At 50.5% G+C, this 19443-nt stretch overlaps 1 protein-coding gene across 2 annotated transcripts in view; it reads right to left on the minus strand.

Moving 5' to 3' along the window:
• Positions 1 to 19443, minus strand: part of LOC123744984 (transcription factor SOX-4) — an 82754-nt gene that overhangs the window by 7149 nt on the left and 56162 nt on the right. The gene's annotated exons all lie outside the window — the stretch shown is intronic.

Below are 19443 nucleotides of genomic sequence, written 5' to 3' on the forward strand. Positions count from 1 at the left end.
AACCTTACGTCGCTGGAAGACAGAAGAGTTAGGGGGGACATGATCATCATATACAAGATTACCAAAGGCATTGATAGGGTAGATAAAGACAGACTATTTAACACAAGGGGCACACGCACTAGGAGACACAGGTGGAAACTGAGTGCCCAAATAATCCACAGAGATATTAGAAAGAACTTTTTTAGTATCAGAGTGGTTAACAAATGGAATGCACTAGGCAGTGATGTGGTGGAGGCTGACTCCATACACAGTTTCAAATGTAGATATGATAGAGCCCAATAGGCTCAGGAACCTGTACATCAGTTGATTGACAGTCGAGAGGCGGGACCAAAGAGCCAGAAATTAACCCCCACAAGCACAACGAAGTGAGCACACACACACAAACACACATTTATTTGTGTGTTTGTGTGTGTATTGTATATAACCCCAAAATAGAGAATACAAAAATGAGACTAGATGAATAATGGAGAGGCTTGGAACCACATTAAGCTCATCATTGTGTGGCAGATGGAATATAGAACCATGAATAAATTAAAGATAATTTGTTTAAATGAAGAGTGGATGAGGATGAGTTCAAACTGAGCGAATGAGGACGACAATGAGCGGGAAAATAGTGGATAGTGAATAGATGAACGAGAGAAATGGATAAGAATAAAGATAAATAGTGAGAGGAGGGGACAGGTAGTGTGTCGGGTCGGTAGTATCGGTAGTGTCGGGTCGGTAGTATCGGTAGTGTCGGGTGGGAAGTATTCTACTTGAATACACCCACCTACCAGTGGCACCCACACCCACTTACCAGTGGCACCCACACCCATCTACTAGTGGCACTCCTACTCAGCCGTCCATCACATCCAGCCATTTCCGTTATAAACCAAATTTACAGCCAACACCACATCTCGTCCAACACCGTCCATTCTACTGTTCGAATAACGAAAACCACTTGATCGAATCCTTTTCCGGATAATACAAGCGACCTCCTACTGTCAACAATGCCAACAATCCGGTAAAAGCCATCCAGGACGATCGGATGAGTGAATAAGCTAACGCATAGGATCACTATTGTTCCCAATTCAGGTCAGTACCCTCCCTAAGGCAACGAGCTTAACGTTCGCAAATGATGGGTGAAAAAATGCAGAGGTTAGCAACAAGATTAAAACCAGATCATAAGAAGACTAAGCTTCGAGGCCAGGTCATGGGAGCTAAATCTCAACCCCCTGGAGGAGTGAAGAAAGAGATGATACAATCACAACCTACAAGATACTAAGGGGCATAAGCAAGGTGGGCAATGAAAGACTCTTAAATGGAGGGAAAGTAGGACAAGAGGACACGGAAGGCTAGGAGAGCTGGGGCCATAGAGCTAGACTCCATTCCCTCGTAGTCACAGATAGGTAAGCTAATAGGCAAACAACCATTGAACCGACCCAATTCCCCCCTACCCCCACCACCCCCACCCATCATACTGTGATGCACCATTTCAATCCGCATAATATAGGATCAAGATCCATCATATCAAAAGTCGTAGGATCAAGATATCATTTAGAAGCATATCAATGTAATCTACTGAGATAGAGAATAAACACAATCTGGTGGAGTGAACCGCTTGAAGGAGCTGCAGTGTGCGAGGAGAGGAGGGGGAAGGAAGTGCAGAAGATGGCAAGGAAGACGCTGAAGGATGTGAAGGAGATCGTCAAGGAACACGCAAGATAACACACCCCTAAACCCGTATTCTTAAGGCGGAACGAAGCCACAAGGCGTGAACCAGGCTCAAGAAAGACATAAAAGAAAGGTGGAAGAGAAGGGGAAGGTGGAAAAGGGTGAATAACAAGGGAAGAAGCATATGTAAATGGAATGTAAGGAAAATGGACGAGGATTCACAGTAAAGGAGTCAGAATTAGAAGAGAAAAAACAATGAAATGGAAACCAAAAAGAAGAGGAGGAGATAAAGATTAGTAAATGAATGAAAATGAAGTCAAAATATCAACAATAGAATACAAAGGAAAGAGGAAAAGTTAGATAATGCACAAGAGAGCACACACAAGAAATAATAGCAGCTATTTATGAGATAATACACAGCAGCGACTACCAGAGAGAGAGAGAGAGAGAGAGAGAGAGAGAGAGAGAGAGAGAGAGAGAAAGAAAGAGAAAATATTTACATAAAAATTGAATAAAATGAGAAGCAGAAACACGAAGGGAAAGAAAGGGTACAAACAAAGGAAATGAAGAATAAGTAATAAAAAAAATCATAACACACACACACACGAGAAAAAAGAGAGAAAGAAGACCCAAATAAACACCAATAAACAAGGGGACGAAGTCAGCAGGGAGGTAATACAGAGGGGAAACGAGCGAGGGGAGAGCATAGGGGAAAGGCTTCTGGTCCTTGCATGACTCAATATTGCAAGCTGGGGCGAGGGAAGGGGGAAAGTGGGAAAGGCCCAAAGGGAGTGGAGAAGAGGGGGAGGAAAAGGAAGAAGGGAGGCCAAGCGAGGGGTGGAAATGAAAGAAGGGAAGGGGGAGAGGAAATGGGAGGGAGAGAAAGGGAAGGGAAAGAGAGAAGGGGAAGGGAAAGAGGGAGGGAGAGGGGGGGTGACAATTCCTGGAGTTTAAAGGCCGGGATGGGACTGCTCATTAGCCAGTGAGAGTGTTGGCCGCCCTGCCACCAACCTGATGAAATGGCTGGTTATAAAATGGAGAGGAGGGGGGGGGAGAGACGTGCGAGAGGGATCAGAGAGGGGAACGGATGGAGAGGAATCCATCAGAGAAGGGGGTTAGCATAAGGGGAGAGTGGGACCTCAGAGAAAACAGAGAACGTGGCCACATGCAGCAAAATAGGGAAAATAGGGTATCAATACAACCCGTCTTCATCAATACAGCCCGTCCTCATCATCAATACAGCCCGTTCTCACCATCAATACAGCCCGTCCTCATCATCAATACAGCCCGTCCTCATCATCAATACAGCCCGTCCTCATCATCAATACAGCCCGTCCTCATCATCAAAACAGCCCGTCCTCATCACCAATACAGCCCGTCCTCATCATCAATACAGCCCGTCCTCATCATCAATACAGCCCGTCCTCATCACCGAAGGCCAAAGTCCATTCCATGCACCCGCCAAACCCACGTGTTTATGAATAAAACTCGCTATTCACATGACTCTCAACTCATGACGTCCGAACAGTTCTCATACATTGCTTCGCTGATGACCTCTGTTCGAATCGCAACTCTAAAGTGTCAACAGAACCTAAACGCCTAATCTAGCCTAATCTTCGCCTAAATATGCACAATATGCTAATATTTTATGTTAAAATATCTTTGAAATTATTCCTATTTTGAATGAATAACTTTTTAAAAATAATGTTTCCTTGGGGGGGGGGGCCGCTGAATGGAATGAACACAAGCCTGAGAACGGGTAGTTAAAATGAGAAAATGAAAATTTGCCAAGACAGGAAGAGACAGAGACGGCCAATGATAGACAGCAAAAGTGCCCGTGGGAGACTAAAATAGACAGATAGGAACAGCAACATTGATGTCAGTAATTGCACTGCTGACAACACCCTATCGTCGTGGATTATGGATAGGGATTGAGGATGGAAGTGGGCGCTTAATTCACCGTGTAGCTCAACCCAAGTCCCCCCCCCCTTCTCTCCCCAACACCCTCCCCCCCTCTTACCCCCCCCATATATCCTCCCCCACACACGCCATAAAACAATGAACGCGATAAGAAAAAACTTATTTCCTTGGGATGGTTTATAGGCTCTTCGTCCCTACAACAATAATCTGGCTTAGGGATCTCCTAGGGTCCTACAACCCTGAATCCCATCCCGGCTAACACAATGGCGAGAGAGAGAGAGAGAGAGAGAGAGAGAGAGAGAGAGAGAGAGAGAGAGAGAGAGAGAGAGAGAGAGAGAGAGGGGGGGGGGAGAGAGAGAGAGAGAGAGAGAGAGAGAGAGAGAGAGAGAGAGAGAGAGAGAGAGAGAGAGAGAGAGAGAGAGAGAGAGAGAGAGAGAGAGAGAGAGAGAGAGCAGAACAATAACAATTACAACCCTTGTCTCCCGCACGCGTTCCTCCGTGGGAGGGGAACACAATACAACATAACATAATCATGCCGGAGCTTCAAAGAACAACCTCCAGACACTTGGAGGGACAAAAAAAATGCCCCGGCAGGGGGGCAAAAATGCCCAGAAGGGGAAAATAAATACTGTACCCTTGAACCTAAAGAAATGTAAGAATAACCGGCCCCCAGCTGCGACCACGTCAAGGGCCACCCCCGTCACCAGCTGTGGCGCCGTCTAGGGCCACCCTGCCACCAGCTGTGGCACCGTCTAGGGCCACCCTGCCACCAGCTGTGGCACCGTCTAGGGCCACCCCTGCCACCAGCTGTGGCGCCGTCTAGGGCCACCCTGCCACCAGCTGTGGCGCCATCTAGCGCCACCCTGCCACCAGCTGTGGCGCCATCTAGCGCCACCCTGCCACCAGCTGTGGCGCCATCTAACGCCACCCTGCCACCAGCTGTGGCGCCATCTAACGCCACCCTGCCACCAGCTGTGGCGCCATCTAGCTCCACCCTGCCACCAACGTCCACACTGAACAAAGGCGACAAAATTCCACTCCCTCCTGCCATCTGCCAGTGTCCTGTCTCCTTCCCTCCCACCATACCAGGTCCATCAGAGGTCCACGGCTGTTCACTACCCTCCCAGCAAGCATTAAAAACATTGCCGGAGCAAGGGTGGGTGTCTTCAAGAAGCACTTAGTTAAAGTTCTCGCAAGAAGTGCGTGACCAACTGACTTGTAGTGGATACGTGTGTCTGCGCTCCGCTCCAAGCAACACCCTGTTAGATCGCAAGTCGAGCCTGGCCTCAGGCGGGGCTCAGGGAGTAGAGGAACTCAGGAAATCCTCTGCAGGTATGTATGCTTCAGGAACCAGTGCAGCCTCTTTACACCTCGCGTCCCTTCTTGCCAAATCTTTGCAAGTCACGATGCTTATGAGTGTTGCTCGATCAAGAAGTGGAAAATTGCACATACGTGTGCAGCTGTGTCCCTATGAGTGTGCAGCGATGTCCCTGTGTGTGTGTGCAACAATGTTCCTGTGTGTGTGTGCAACAATGTTCCTGTGTGTGTGTGCAACAATGTTCCTGTGTGTGTGTGCAACAATGTTCCTGTGTGTGCAACGATGTCCCTGTGTGTGTGTGCAACAATGTTCCTGTGTGTGCAACGATGTCCCTGTGTGTGTGCAACAATGTTCCTGTGTGTGCAACGATGTCCCTGTGAGATCTTCAACATCCACGTCATTTGCCACCAAGATAATTGGGGGTTACTAGCCAACAGGCCAAGCAAACAGGTAACAGATTAATAAGTCACGTTGATAGGCCGTTGTAGTTACTGTAGGTATTCCCTTCTAATAGCAGTAGTGCCAAATGAGCACCTTTTAACAAGCCGCCTCCTATTAGCACGTCGCATTTCGACGTATAATTTACCTAAAGCCAAAAAAAAACTGTCTGTACTAGAAAATGGAAGTGACTCGCGAAATTGACGTACTGTCCCTTTTCTGTCTGTGGGTCCTCTTGATAAATTAGCGTAAGGAATTATAGTACGACAGTTTCTTGACGTTTGGGAAAGCTGGCGAGAACGGGCTGCCGTTGTAGAAGAGGTTGTAGGACAGGTTGTAGGAGGACAGGTTGTAGGAGGAAAGGTTGTAGGAGGACAGGTTGTAGGAGGACAGGTTGTAGAAGGAGAGGTTGTAGAAGCAGACATGAGCGTGGGGACTCAGCCTTGTCCATAGATCACTTTGTTTATAAACATGACCATTAATGGCAAGCGTTTGCTTTAAACAGCATTTAGTAATATAAATAATTGTTCCCACCCGAACTCTAGACTTTGAACCGCCTGCCTTCCAGGAGACTGAGTGCAGCACGACCTGCACTCTGAACCCTCTACTGCACTCTCCTGCCCCAGCCCTATTCTGGCGAGGAATTCCTCTCCAGTTATTCACTTGCATTTGCAAGCAATTCGCGACAGACCGGTCAAAGTACATTCCCGTTCCTGTTAACTACTACACAGGACCCTACTTCACCCCCCACACCCCACACCCCCAACTTCCTCCACTCTACTGGCGTGGAGAGAGCTGGCAAACGAACGAGAAGGAGGGAGCGAGAGGGAGGGAGCGAGCGAGCGAGAGAAGGGGAGGGAGGGAGCGAGCGAGAGAAGGGGAGGGAGGAAGACTGAGGGAGGCAGCAAGGAAGTGAACAAAGGAACGAGCGAGGGAAGGTGGGGGGAGGAAGGGAAGGTGGGGGGAGGGAAGGTGGGGGGAGGAAAGGAAGGTGGGGGGGGAGGAAGGGAAGGTGAGGGGAAGGAGAAACGAGGGAGATCCAACGAGTTCCAACTCTGCTTAGATACGCCGACTAAATTTAAGAACAGAACACAGGGGGAAACTTAATGCTATTTGTCTCGTGATGGAAAGAGGGAGAGGAGATGCTGGGATGGGAGGGTTGAGGGGAGAGGAGAGGGGTCGGCACAGGAGGGGAGCTACGTGAAGGAAAGGGAGGTTATTAAAAATCATACAAATACAAGCTAAATAGCACCAGGGGCCTAAGGTCCACCTCCAGCAGGAAGGGAAAGAGTGTGGGAGAGAGAGAGAGGTCGTCCCCATCCTAGTAGCAACTCGGCATGGTTGGTACTCAAACAAGGAGGGGCACTCGCCCTTCCCTACCAAACAACGCTCTACTAAAACACCCCATCAATATGCCCCATCACCTCCCACATTCATGGCCAGACGAAGACCACTCTCACAAACACAACACAAGATGCACATCAACACCTACTTACATATGTACCAAGTGTTTGATATGTGTGTGATCACAACACGTTACTGTCACTACCCCCACAGATGCTCTGCTGTTTCATGCTCTTTACAACACCGAAGTTTCCTTTACACCAGAGACAGCTGAATGACTATTAAGTTACTTTACCCTTTACTCACCATCGCAGGAAATACAATATATTAGACCTACCAAAAGATACAATACTCGAGGTCTACTATTCATTAAAAATCCTGTTGTGTTCAAGGTATCCACCTGCTTCTCCTGAGGGCCTGGTGGGGACAGCTCCACTACACAGCCACACCTTAGCCCTGGTGGAGGTAGACACCACTACGCACATGAACACTTATAGACACGATACAGGGCCGGTGGTTGTGTGGACAGCACGCTTGATACGTAGTCATGTGGACCGGGGTTCGATTCCCTGGGCCGGCAGAAAACAAATGGGCAGAGTTTCTTTCACCCTGATGTCCCTGTTAACTAGCAGTAAATAGGTACCTGGGAGTTAGACAGCTGTTACGGGCTGCTTCCTGGGATGTGTGGAAACAAAATGTAGTTAGTAACAGTTTGTTGATTGACAGTTGAGAGGCGGGCCGAAAGAGCAGAGCTCAACCCCCGCAAGCACAACTAGGTGAATACAGATACACCTCAGCCTGGATTGTACCTGGATAAGGGTTCTGGGAGTTGTTCTACTCCCCAAGCCCGGTTGGTCCGCCACTTCTTGCAGAAAACTGTCCAGTGTTTTCTTGAAGACTTACACTTTTTTGTTCCGGCAATATTTCTTATACTAGCTGGGAGGATGTTGAGCAACCGTGGACCTTTGATGTTCATACAGTGTTCTCTGAGTGTGCCTATGGCACCCCTGCTCTTTACTGATTCTATTCTGCATTTCCTTCCATATCGTGCAATCCAGTAAATTGTTATTTTAATATGCAAATTAGGGACCTGACTCTTCAGTATTTTCATGTATATATTATGTGATTCCTCTTTCGTCTCTTCTCTAGAGAGTACAATTTGAGAACTCTGAGACAATCCCAATAGTTTAGGTGCTTTATCGTCTCCATGCGTGTCGTATATGTTCTCTGTATTCCTTCTATTTCAGCAATCTCTCCCGCTTTGAAGGGTGAAGTGAGTATCGGGCAGCGCTCAAGACGGGACAGCACAAGTGGTTTGAACAGTATGAGCACTGTGACGGGATCCCTGGATGTGAAGGATCACGTAATACTGTGGTGGGAACAGGCTCCACTACACACAATACAGCCAGTCTTTCTCCTCCCACCAGAAAATAAGGAATATCAGAATACCTTCTAAAATCCAGAACTCTTTATAGATCGTATCGCTGCTACATTTGCCTTAAATAATCATTCTTTGTGTAAGACCCCACATATGTATACCATCCCATTCTATATGTGTAAAACTCAACAATATGTATACGATCCCATCCTATATGTATAAGAATCCATCCAATGCATAAAATCCCATCATATGTATTAAAATTCCTATCCTATAAAACTCCACCCTACCATATCTTTCTTCTAACTCCACCCCTTTCATCTCCCACGCAACCTACACCCCCCCCCCACTTGTCCTCCCCCCCCAACCTCCCCTACCCATGCGTCCTCTCATAACCCCCCCCCCCCCTCCCCATAACCTTCCCCTCCCCACTCCCGGCGAAGAAATATTCACCAAGTTCTTATAAACTTGGAACAAAGACCCGACACCATTTTGGCCTCAGCATCTAACAGCCAATTCCACGCAGCCATTGTTATTTTGCAAATGAACAGCCACAGAATCACTTTTGGGGGAAGAGGAAAAATGAATAAAAGCGCTATTAAGGCCGACGGTCGAATTCAGCGTTGGAAAGTTAACGTGAGATAGAGAGAGAGAGAGAGAGAGAGAGAGAGAGAGAGAGAGAGAGAGAGAGAGAGAGAGAGAGGCAGGCAGACACAGACAGACAGATAGACAGACAGACAGACAGAAAGACAGAAAGACTGACTCCCCAACCCCGGCCTGGAGCCAGGCTAGATTTGTATTAGCTAGGTCCAACAGACTGTTGGGTGGAGCGGCCCGCACCGCCACATATCCAATACAACCCAGCTGGTCCGGCCTTTCTTGCAACACAAGTCCAATTTTGTTCTCGAAATACATTTTTGTTCCAGCAACATTTCCTATTCATGCTGGGAGGATACTAAACAGTCATAGATAGATAAGTCATAGATCAGAGGACCTCTGATGTTTATACAGTGTTCTCTGAATGTGCCTATGGCACCTCTACTCCTCAGTGCCTCTCTTCTGCCTCTCCTATCATATCGATCGTCCCTGCTTGATACCTGCTCCAGTACGTTGTTACTGTGCAAATTAGGTGTAACAAATCCACAAGGGCCGTGATGAGGGTTCGAATTTGTTCACGGCTCTTGTTTATTTGTTCATTTGATGCATCACGCTATTGTGATTTCTGTGTTCATATTAGGTGTTTTTTTCAGCTTTTTCCATATATGGGTATATATTATGTGATACGCAGGCAATGAGTCGCAATAAGGTGGCTAAAGTATGTTGACCAGACCACACACAAGAAGGTGAAGGGACGACGACGTTTCGGTCCGTCCTGGACCATTCTCAAGTCGATTGTCTCGAGAATCGACTTAAGAATGGTCCAGGACGGACCGAAACGTCGTCGTCCCTTCACCTTATGTGATACCTCTCTTGTCTCCTTTCCAGGGCTTAGACGGTCCCAAAATTTAAGTGCTTTATCGCATTTATGCGTGCCGTCTACGTTCTCTATATTCTCTCTACTTCAGCAACCTCGCTTTCTCATGAAAGATAAAGTGAGTATCGAACAATACTCAAAAGGTAACACAAGCTATTTGAATAGCATGAGTATTTTGATGGGATTCCTGACTTTAAAGGTTCTCGTACTCCAGTCCGTCAATTTCCTGACTGATGCAATATTTGCTTGGTTATGCTCACTCAACATTAGACCGTCAGACCAAACACTAAAAGAAACTTCCACGCAAGGGTATTATCTCCACCATCTCTTCCCTGCTCCTGCAACCTTCGTCAACGCCGAGGCGGGACCACAGAGCCAAAGCTCAGTTGCCCTAAGGACAACATGGAGACTTTAGGGCTGTCATTACCCCCCCCCCCCAGCTCCCCGTACCCTGCCCCCTCTAACCTCGCCTCACCCCGCGCCACTCTCCCTCATATGCGCCAGCAGCACCAGGATATCAGCGCCTTTTGAGAGCTGCAGCAAAATGTTAACTTGGTCCATCAGAGGTTCACATGAGCTCTTCCTCTCACCGCTCTCTCCCCTCTCTCCCACCTCTTGCAGTTTCCTATCCTCTCCCTCGATTACATCCTAAATTATTCCCTCCCGTTCACTTCCTTCCATACCATCTTCCTCCGCCTCTCTCTCCCCTCCCTCTTGCCCCCCACTTCATTCCCCTAAATGGGAGTGGCCTTGACTCTGGCACCTGGCACCTGGGCACCTGGGCACCTGGCACCTGGGCACCACCCAAACAACCGGTAAATAATGAATGCCACAATTAACGACAGATGTCCAGTTACCCTTAGTAACAATGGAGGGTTGACCTAAGGGGAGTCCTAAAGGGAGACCACGACTTCACCCCTCACCCCCACACCTCTCTTAGTAGGTTATCTTTGAGATGATTTCGGGGCTTAGCGTCCCCGCGGCCCGGTCCTCGACCAGGCCTTTTTGTTACACACACCCAGAAAGCAGCCCGTAGCAGCTGTCTAACTCCCAGGCACCTATGAACAAATCCACAAGGGCCGTGACGAGGATTCGAACCTACGTCCGAGATCTTGGTAGGCTTAGTAGTTCCAGCTACCAATTAACTGCTAGGTAAACAGAAGCATTAGGGTTAAAGAAACTCTGCCCATGTGTTTCCACCTCCACCGGGGATCGAACCCGGAACCTCAGGACTACGAATCCGAAGTGCTGTCCTCTCAGCTGTCAGGCCCACTATATCCCAGTATCCCAGAGTATCCCAGAGGGTTGATATGCTTATCGCATCCAGATACTAACTTCATGTTTGAACTCCCAAGGGAACAGAGGAGGTCGTTTGGGACGAAGCTAGATAAGATGCAGGCGATGACTCGCAATAACGTGGCTGAAGTAGTTTGACCAGACCACACACTAGAAAGTGAAGGGACGACGACGTTTCGGTCCGTCCTGGACTCATTCTCACAATCGACTTGAGAATGGTCCAGGACGGACCGAAACGTCGTCGTCCCTTCACCTTCTAGTGTGTGGTTTGGTCAAGCTGGATAAGATGATTTCTAGAGCAGTGTGAGGCAAGTGTCCTTAACTTGGCCGGGTGTGTGGTCGGGTCACTGCAAGGAGGGGGGGGGGGAACCTCCATTCGGTTATCTTGAGATGATTTCGGGGCTTTAGTGTCCCTGCGGCCCGGTCCTCGACCAGGCCTCCACCCCCAGGAAGCAGCCCGTGACAGCTGACTAACACCTAGATACCTATTTTACTGCTAGGTAACAGGGGCATAGGGTGAAAGAAAATCTGCCCATTATTTCTCGCCGGCGCCCGGGATCGAACCCGGAACCACAGGATCACAAGTCCAGCGTGCTGTCCGCTCGGCCGACCGGCTCCCTCCCGTGGTGTCCCCCACGGATTGCATCACATCTGTATTACGAGTGCTTGGTCCATATATGCTGTCATCACAAGCATCGACCATTGTATTTGCCTGCTTAAGGAAAAGATACCGAAGAATTGCATTGCAAAGGCAAGAAAGAAATTTTCAATACAAGCCTTAACAAACTTGTATATCAGTTTGGTCCCGTCTCTCATCATCGAGAAGTTGCCGGGGAACTGGGGTATTCTTGGGGCACTGGGGTATTCTTGGGGCACTGGGGTATTCTTGGGGCACTGGCGTATTCTTAGGGCACTGGGGTATTCTTGGGGCACTGGGGTATTCTTGGGGCACTGGGGTATCCTTGGGGCACTGGGGTATTCTTGGGGCACTGGGGTATCCTTGGGGCACTGGGGTATCCTTGGGGCACTGGGGTATTATTGGGGCACTGGGGTATTCTTGGGGCACTGGCGTATTCTTAGGGCACTGGGGTATTCTTGGGGCACTGGGGTATTCTTGGGGCACTGGGGTATTCTTGGGGCACTGGCCTATTCTTGGGGCACTGGGGTATTCTTGGGGCACTGGCGTATTCTTGGGGCACTGGGGTATTCTTGGGGCACTGGGGTATTCTTGGGGCACTGGGGTATCCTTGGGGCACTGGGGTATCCTTGGGGCACTGGGGTATTCTTGGGGCACTGGGGTATCCTTGGGGCACTGGAGGCATAGGGTGCCCCAAGAATACCCTTGGGGCACTGGGGTATCCTTGGGGCACCTCCCTCGGTTTGTTACCGACATTAATTATAGACTGAAATACTTCCCTCAGAGCCATTAACGACTAATTATCAAAAGTGCCGAATTGGGAAGAGGCGAGAATGATCTAAATGTCCGAAAATAGTGAGATCTCACTGCCCTCGTCCTCCCCACCATCTCCCCCTCCCCCGTCCCCTCGTCCTCCCTGCACGGGTGTAATTGTTGGGGGCAAGTTGCCCCCTGGAGGGTGTTCGCGTATGGTGCCCCCCCTCCCCCCCACCCCCCTACCTAGCGTAATTAATATCACCAACTCAGCCGTGACTGGTAACCTTCACTGCCAGTCACTGTAATTACTGAAAGTAATTAATTTCAGAGTAGGGCGAAGGTGGTGGCAGCATTAAGTTTTAAAGTCTTAAAGTTTTATAAATGGCGACAGTGATGTTGAATAAAGGAGGGTGATACCTTTATATCAGCTCTCATGTCTACACCTTTAGGGGGAGGTGGAGAGGGGGACGAGGAGGGGAAGAGGGGGACGAGGAGGGGAAGAGGGGGACGAGGAGGGGAAGAGGGGGACGAGGAGGGGAAGAGGGGGGACGAGGAGGGGAAGAGGGGGACGAGGAGGTGAAGAGGGGCACGAGGAGGTGAAGAGGGGGACGAGGAGGTGAAGAGGGGGACGAGGAGGTGAAGAGGGGGACGAGGAGGTGAAGAGGGGGACGAGGAGGGGAACGACAAAGATGGGCAGGAAAAAATGGGGAAGGGGGCATGGCTACCCGTCCTAACCCGTCCATAACCATGCCCGTCTCACCATTACATGTCAATAGCCGCTTCTGTCCGCCCGCTCATACCTGCTCCTCACCAGCTGATTTCTGTCAAAGAAATGTGTATGAGAGGCGATCTGGTCTAGTTTTCTCAACACTTGGAATCCTGGTTGGGATGAGAAGGGAGGGGGGGGGGGGATGTGTCAATATTTAGAGACTTGGGAAAGGAGAAAGTGGTGATATTTTAGGAATTTGAATCATTATTATTCCCTTTCTACTTCGTTCGATTGCTACCCTTCGCCCCTTCCTTTCTCTTCTGTCTTCTGCCTCCTTCCTCTTCCCCTTCCACTCATGGTCTTCGAAAGAACCTAATAATCCTATCCCCATAATTGAAAAATTGTCATCTGAATTTGAAGGGGTATGTTGATGGGAAGGGGAATGGAAGGGGAATGGAGGGAGGTTGGAGGTGGAAGAGGGGTCTTTGCTATCTTTATTGCCGGCACAAAGGTGGATGTATTCAAGAGGCACTTAGTTGAGGTCTTGCAAGAAGTGCCGGACCAACCAGGCTGTGGTGGATATGTGGATCTGCGAGCCACTCCACAAGCAACAGTCTGTTGGACCAAGTTATCACAAGTCGAGCCTGGCCCCAGGCCGGGCTCGGGGAGTAGAACAACTCCCAGAACCCTCTCCAGGTATGCTGAAGTAATATACACAGATATCGCCAAGATACAGATATCACAGATACAAGGAATAATACTGTACCATCCTTTGCAGATGACACGAGGATTTTCATGATATTAAACAATACAGAGGACACAACAAACCTCCAATCTGATGTTCATGAAAAGCCTTTAGCTGGGGCACAATTAGAACATGAATTTTAGCAATATGATTTTTGGTGGCGTAATATTTTAACACTAGACATCTCTGGAAGACATCAGTCCCTTATCTGTTAGCCCATACTTGTACTGGATTGATACCAATGGCCAGTCCACTACTGTTCTCCCTCCTGCTTGATTGATTAGTTCCCTAGTGCTTGATGTCCCTCTCCTGCTTAGTCCTCTCCCTCCTTTATTTTTCTTATCTGCTTGGTTCTCTTCCTATGCAGGCGATGAGTCACAATAACGTGGCTAAAGTATGATGACCAGACCACACACTAGAAGGTGAAGGGACGACGACGTTTCGGTCCGTCCTGGATCATTCTCAAGTCTATCGACTTGCTCGACTTGAGAATGGTCCAGGACGGACCGAAACGTCGTCGTCCCTTCACCTTCTAGTGTGTGGTCTGGTCATCATTTCTCTTCCTATTTTCTTCTGGCTCCTGGGCCCCCGTCTCAGCCCAGCAAGAAGAAGAGAGAAGCCCAGCAGTTGGTGGCTCCTTCATATCCCCCACCAACACCAAGCTAATTTCCTCTCACGGTCATCAACTCACTCCGCCAACAACTACTTTTGGGTCTGTATCTGTTCGTGTTTGTCTAGGCCTAGCTAGGCCTACTGTAGAAGGAACGAAGATGGATGAACTGCCGCTCAAACTGAAGAGAACGACGACTGCCCCCTATTTCTGACCTTCACAAACTCTCATGTCGTGTCTCCGTGCACATCTCTATACGACTACCAACACAACATGAAAGCAGATTCCAGGGAGGATGGAAAGTAGCAGGAGGCAAGGAATATATAATTTGTGTACTCTTGTCTGTTTGTATATCTGTTTCTACACACACACACACACACCACACCCACTTACATACACACACACCCACCCACCTACACACCCACCCACCTACACACCCACCCACTCACCCACCTACACACACCCACCCACTCACCCACCTACACACACACACACCCCACTCACCCACCTACACACACCCACCTACCTACACACACACACACCCACCTACCTACACACACACACACACAGACACACACACACACACACACACACACACACACACACACACACACACACACACACACACTAACTCTTTGGTAATTGGCCAATTTATACGCCTAGTAATTGGTCAATTAATACGCGGCTGAGGGCTGGACGGAGGCCCTCATTTAGCTTCGTTGATTCAATAAACAGCAATCAACTTATCCCAAAACAAACACACACACACACATTAAGGGGGGGATCTCGTGGCTGAGTGGACAGCGCTTGGGGATCGTAGTTCTAAGGGCCCGGGTTCAATTGCCAGCGGAAGCGGAAACAAATGGGAAACTGAACCTCAGGACACTGAAAAACAGAATAGTTAGGGGAGACATGATCACTACCTAAAAAATCTCAGAGGAACTGACAGGGTAGATAAAGATAAAATGTTTAACACGTGAACAAGGGGACACAGGTGGAAACTGAGTGCCCAAATGAGCCAGAGGGACGTTAGAAAGAACTTTTTCAGTGTCAGAGTAGTTAACAAATGGAATGCATTAGGAAGTGATGTGGTGGAGGCTGACTCCATACACAGTTTCAAATGTAGATACGATAGAGCCCAGCAGGCTTAGGAATCTGTACACCAGTAGATTGACAGTTGAGAGGCGGGACCAATGAGCCAAAGCTCAACCTCCTTTAAAAGATGGCAGTGTGAACTATATTGTGTAATTATATCCACACGCGTTACATAAAGACACAGGAGACCGTTGTAAACATCCCCAGCTATAAAAGTTTGGCCGAGCCCCGACGGTAAGTGGGGAACCAAGAGCTGCCAACAACACAAAGTTATAAACTTTTAATTACAGACACCGGAAAATGTATGTCTTCCTCCGCCAGCACATGTGAAGAGCACACAAGCAAGCACACCAACACCTGCCTGGTTGATACCTGCTTGATGGGGTTCTGGGAGTTCTTCTACTCCCCAAGCCCGGCCCGAGGCCAGGCTCGACTTGTGAGAGTTTGGTCCACCAGGCTGTTGCTTGGAGCGGCCCGCAGGCCCACATATACCTGCTTGATGGGGTTCTGGGAGTTCTTCTACTCCCCAAGCCAGGCCCGAGGCCAGGCTTGACTTGTGAGAGTCTGGTCCACCAGGCTGTTGCTTGGAGCGGCCCGCAGGCCCACATATACCTGCTTGATGGGGTTCTGGGAGTTCTTCTACTCCCCAAGCCCGGCCCGAGGCCAGGCTCGACTTGTGAGAGTCTGGTCCACCAGGCTGTTGCTTGGAGCGGCCCGCAGGCCCACATACCCACCACAGCCCGGCTGATCCGGAACTTCTTTTGTGTTAGAGCACATGACATAACCTCACCAACTGGCTCTAAACTGGCGACCATCAGCACAGCGCTCAGACACTTCAATAAAGAGGCATTAGGAACACTGCACAAATCTACGCGAGACCAATCCTAGAGTATGCAGCCAGTTGCAGAGACTTTTAACTCAAAAACCAAGCAAGAATACTTAAAACAGAAACAGGTTGGCAACGTCACTCTCTTAGGATCGACACAGCGAGACATAAATGAAGTAAGAATAATTGGGGATAGGGGGGGGGGCGAGTGAGAATAAGGGGGGGGGGGGGATTTGGGAAAATTAAGGGAGAGTGAGACTCACTCAAATCTTGAGTGGTTATCTTGAGGTTATCTTGAGATGATTTCGGGGCTTTAGTGTCCCCGCGGCCCGGTCCTCGGCCAGGCCTCCACCCCCAGGAAGCAGCCCGTGACAGCTGACTAACACCCAGGTATCTATTTTACTGCTAGGTAATAAGAGCATAGGGTGAAAGAAACTCTGCCCATTGTTTCTCGCCGGTGCCTGGGATCGAACCCGGGACCACAGGATCACAAGCCCAGTGTGCTGTCCGCTCGGCCGACCGGCTCCCGGCTCCCAGTGAGTCTTGAGCCTGTGATAACGCTGCACAATACGGCATCCCTCGCCCTCCGTCCCTACCTCAGTCACTCAACCCATCAATAAGGATGAGAGCAGGTGACGCAGCCCAGTGACACCCCGGCCGGGGCCACGGTGTCACCTCACACCCACGGGAATTATATTGGGAAAGATAATTAAATGAGTAATTGAAAGCCAGGGAAAGACAAATGCTTGCCTCTCCTGTGACTGCTAAATCATATTATTCGTCCTGTGACTGCGTTCCCCGCGTCCTGTGACTGCGTTCCCCGCGTCCTGTGACTGCGTCCCCCCGTGACTGCGTCCCCCGCGTCCCGTGACTGCTTCGCTTGTCACCGAGGCCTTGGCCAGGGATGGCTACTACACTAGTAAATCTGTGTACACTTCATTTAGATTGAATAGTGTATTATTATGGTTACTGAAGTGTGTCACACACGACCTTGTTCTTTTAGCTGCTTCACTACAGTATGAATGACCTCATAGCTTCCCCTACCCCTGCCAGCCCGCCCCTCCCCTACCCCTGCCAGCCCCCCTCCCTTCCCTACCCCTGCCAGCCCCCTCCCTTCCCTACCCCTGCCAGCCCCCCTCCCTTCCCTACCCCTGCCAGCCCCCCTCCCTTCCCTACCCCTGCCAGCCCCCCTCCCTTCCCTACCCCTGCCAGCCCCCTCCCTTCCCTACCCCTGCCAGCCCCCTCCCTTCCCTACCCCTGCCAGCCCCCTCCCTTCCCTACCCCTGCCAGCCCCCTCCCTTCCCTACCCCTGCCAGCCCCCCTCCCTTCCCTACCCCTGCCAGCCCCCCTCCCTTCCCTACCCCTGCCAGCCCCCCTCCCTTCCCTACCCCTGCCAGCCCCCTCCCTTCCCTACCCCTGCCAGCCCCCTCCCTTCCCTACCCCTGCCAGCCCCCTCCCTTCCCTACCCCTGCCAGCCCCCTCCCTCCCCTACCCCTGCCAGCCCCCTCCCTCCCTCCCCTACCCCTGCCAGCCCCCTCCCTCCCTCCCCTACCCCTACCAGCCCCCTCCCTCCCCTACCCCTGCCAGCCCCCTCCCTCCCTCCCCTACCCCTACCAGCCCCCTCCCTCCCCTACCCCTGCCAGCCCCCTCCCTCCCCTACCCCTGCCAGCCCCACTCCTCACATGAGGGCCGTGTGTCGTGAGGGGTTTAAAGAAGGCTGGCAATGGGCGCCTCTCCTGGCACCCAAATAAATAGTGGACGGCTGACGCGAATTGGCGTCGACGTGTTTTTTCTGAGGGGGACGGGGGGAGGGTTTAAAGTGTAGTGGGGGGCGGGGGGGGCAGGGAGTGGGGGGCGGGGGGTGGCAGGGAGTGGGGGCGGGGGGTGGCAGGGAGTGGGGGCGGGGGGTGGCAGGGAGTGGGGGGCGGGGGGTGGCAGGGAGTGGGGGGGGCGGGGGTGGCAGGGAGTGGGGGGGGGCGGGGGTGTCAGGGTGTGGAGGCGGGGGGTTAGAGTGAGGGAGGGAGGGGAGGGAGAGAAGGAGGGCTTCATCAACTCCAGCTGGGAGCACTTGGATGTGTGTGTGTGTGTGTGTGTGTGTGTGTGTGTGTGTGTGTGTGTGTGTGTGTGTGTGTGTGTGTGTGTGTGTGTGTGTGTGTGTGTGTGTGTGTGTGTGCCCGGTAACAGTCTTGTCACTGAGGAAGTGAGGGGAGACTCATGTGGCGAGTGAGTTAGTGAGGGGGCGAGAGAGAGTTAGTGAGGGGGGAGAGAGTTAATGAGTGGGGAGAGAGTTAGCGAAAGGGCAAGTACGATTTAGTGACTAGCCAATCTAGAATTATCCCCCCTTCTCGGCCTTTCAATTCCCCCATAAAACCTAACCAATCATCTAACCCAAAATCTAACACCATACAACTTACCACCTAGCCCTAACCCTAGCCAACTGACACCTCCAAGCCTCACCCACTACCTTTTCTTTTTTACCTATCCCCCCTCCCCCAGACCCAAGCACCCCCCCCCAACTCCTTGGCGTCACTAAATTGTGCAAGCGACGAGCATTGACACCTCACAATGGCAGCCTTCGTCCTCCTCCACTCACTTACCCCAAGTGGCCTCCATTTATGCTCAAATTTATCTTAGAAGTGTGTGTGTATATTCACCTAGTTGTGCTTGCGGGGGTTGAGCTCTGCTCTTTCGGCCCGCATCTCTGTCAGTCAACTGTCACTACTATTTTTTTTTTTACTACTCACATACACAGCCTTGAAGCAGCCAGTAACAACTGTTCCAGGTACCTATTTACTGCTAGGTAATAGGGGCATTAGGGTGAAAGAAACTCTGCACGTTTGTCTCTGCCGGCGCCGGGAATCGAACCCGAGGCCACAGGATTACGAGTCCCGCGTGCTGTCCACTCAACTACACACATATCCCTGTGTATGTGTGTACACGCCTAGTTGTACTCACCTAGTTGTGTTTGCGGGGGTTGAGCTCTGCTCTTTGGTCCCGCCTCTCAACTGTCAATCAACTGTGTGTGTGTACTCGCCTATTTGTACTCACCTATTTGTGCTTGCGGGGGTTGAGCTTTGGCTCTTTGGTCCCGCCTCTCAACTGTCAATCAACTGGTGTACAGATTCCTGAGCCTACTGGGCTCTATCATATCATAATGTGCGTGTGTGTGGGGGGGGAGCTAGAGGGTGAGTGGGAGGGATGGAGAGGAGAATAATATGATTAAGAAAATGACAACTCAGGAAAT

This window comes from Procambarus clarkii, chromosome 57 (assembly GCF_040958095.1).
Source record: "Procambarus clarkii isolate CNS0578487 chromosome 57, FALCON_Pclarkii_2.0, whole genome shotgun sequence".
Lineage (NCBI taxonomy): Eukaryota > Metazoa > Arthropoda > Malacostraca > Decapoda > Cambaridae > Procambarus > Procambarus clarkii.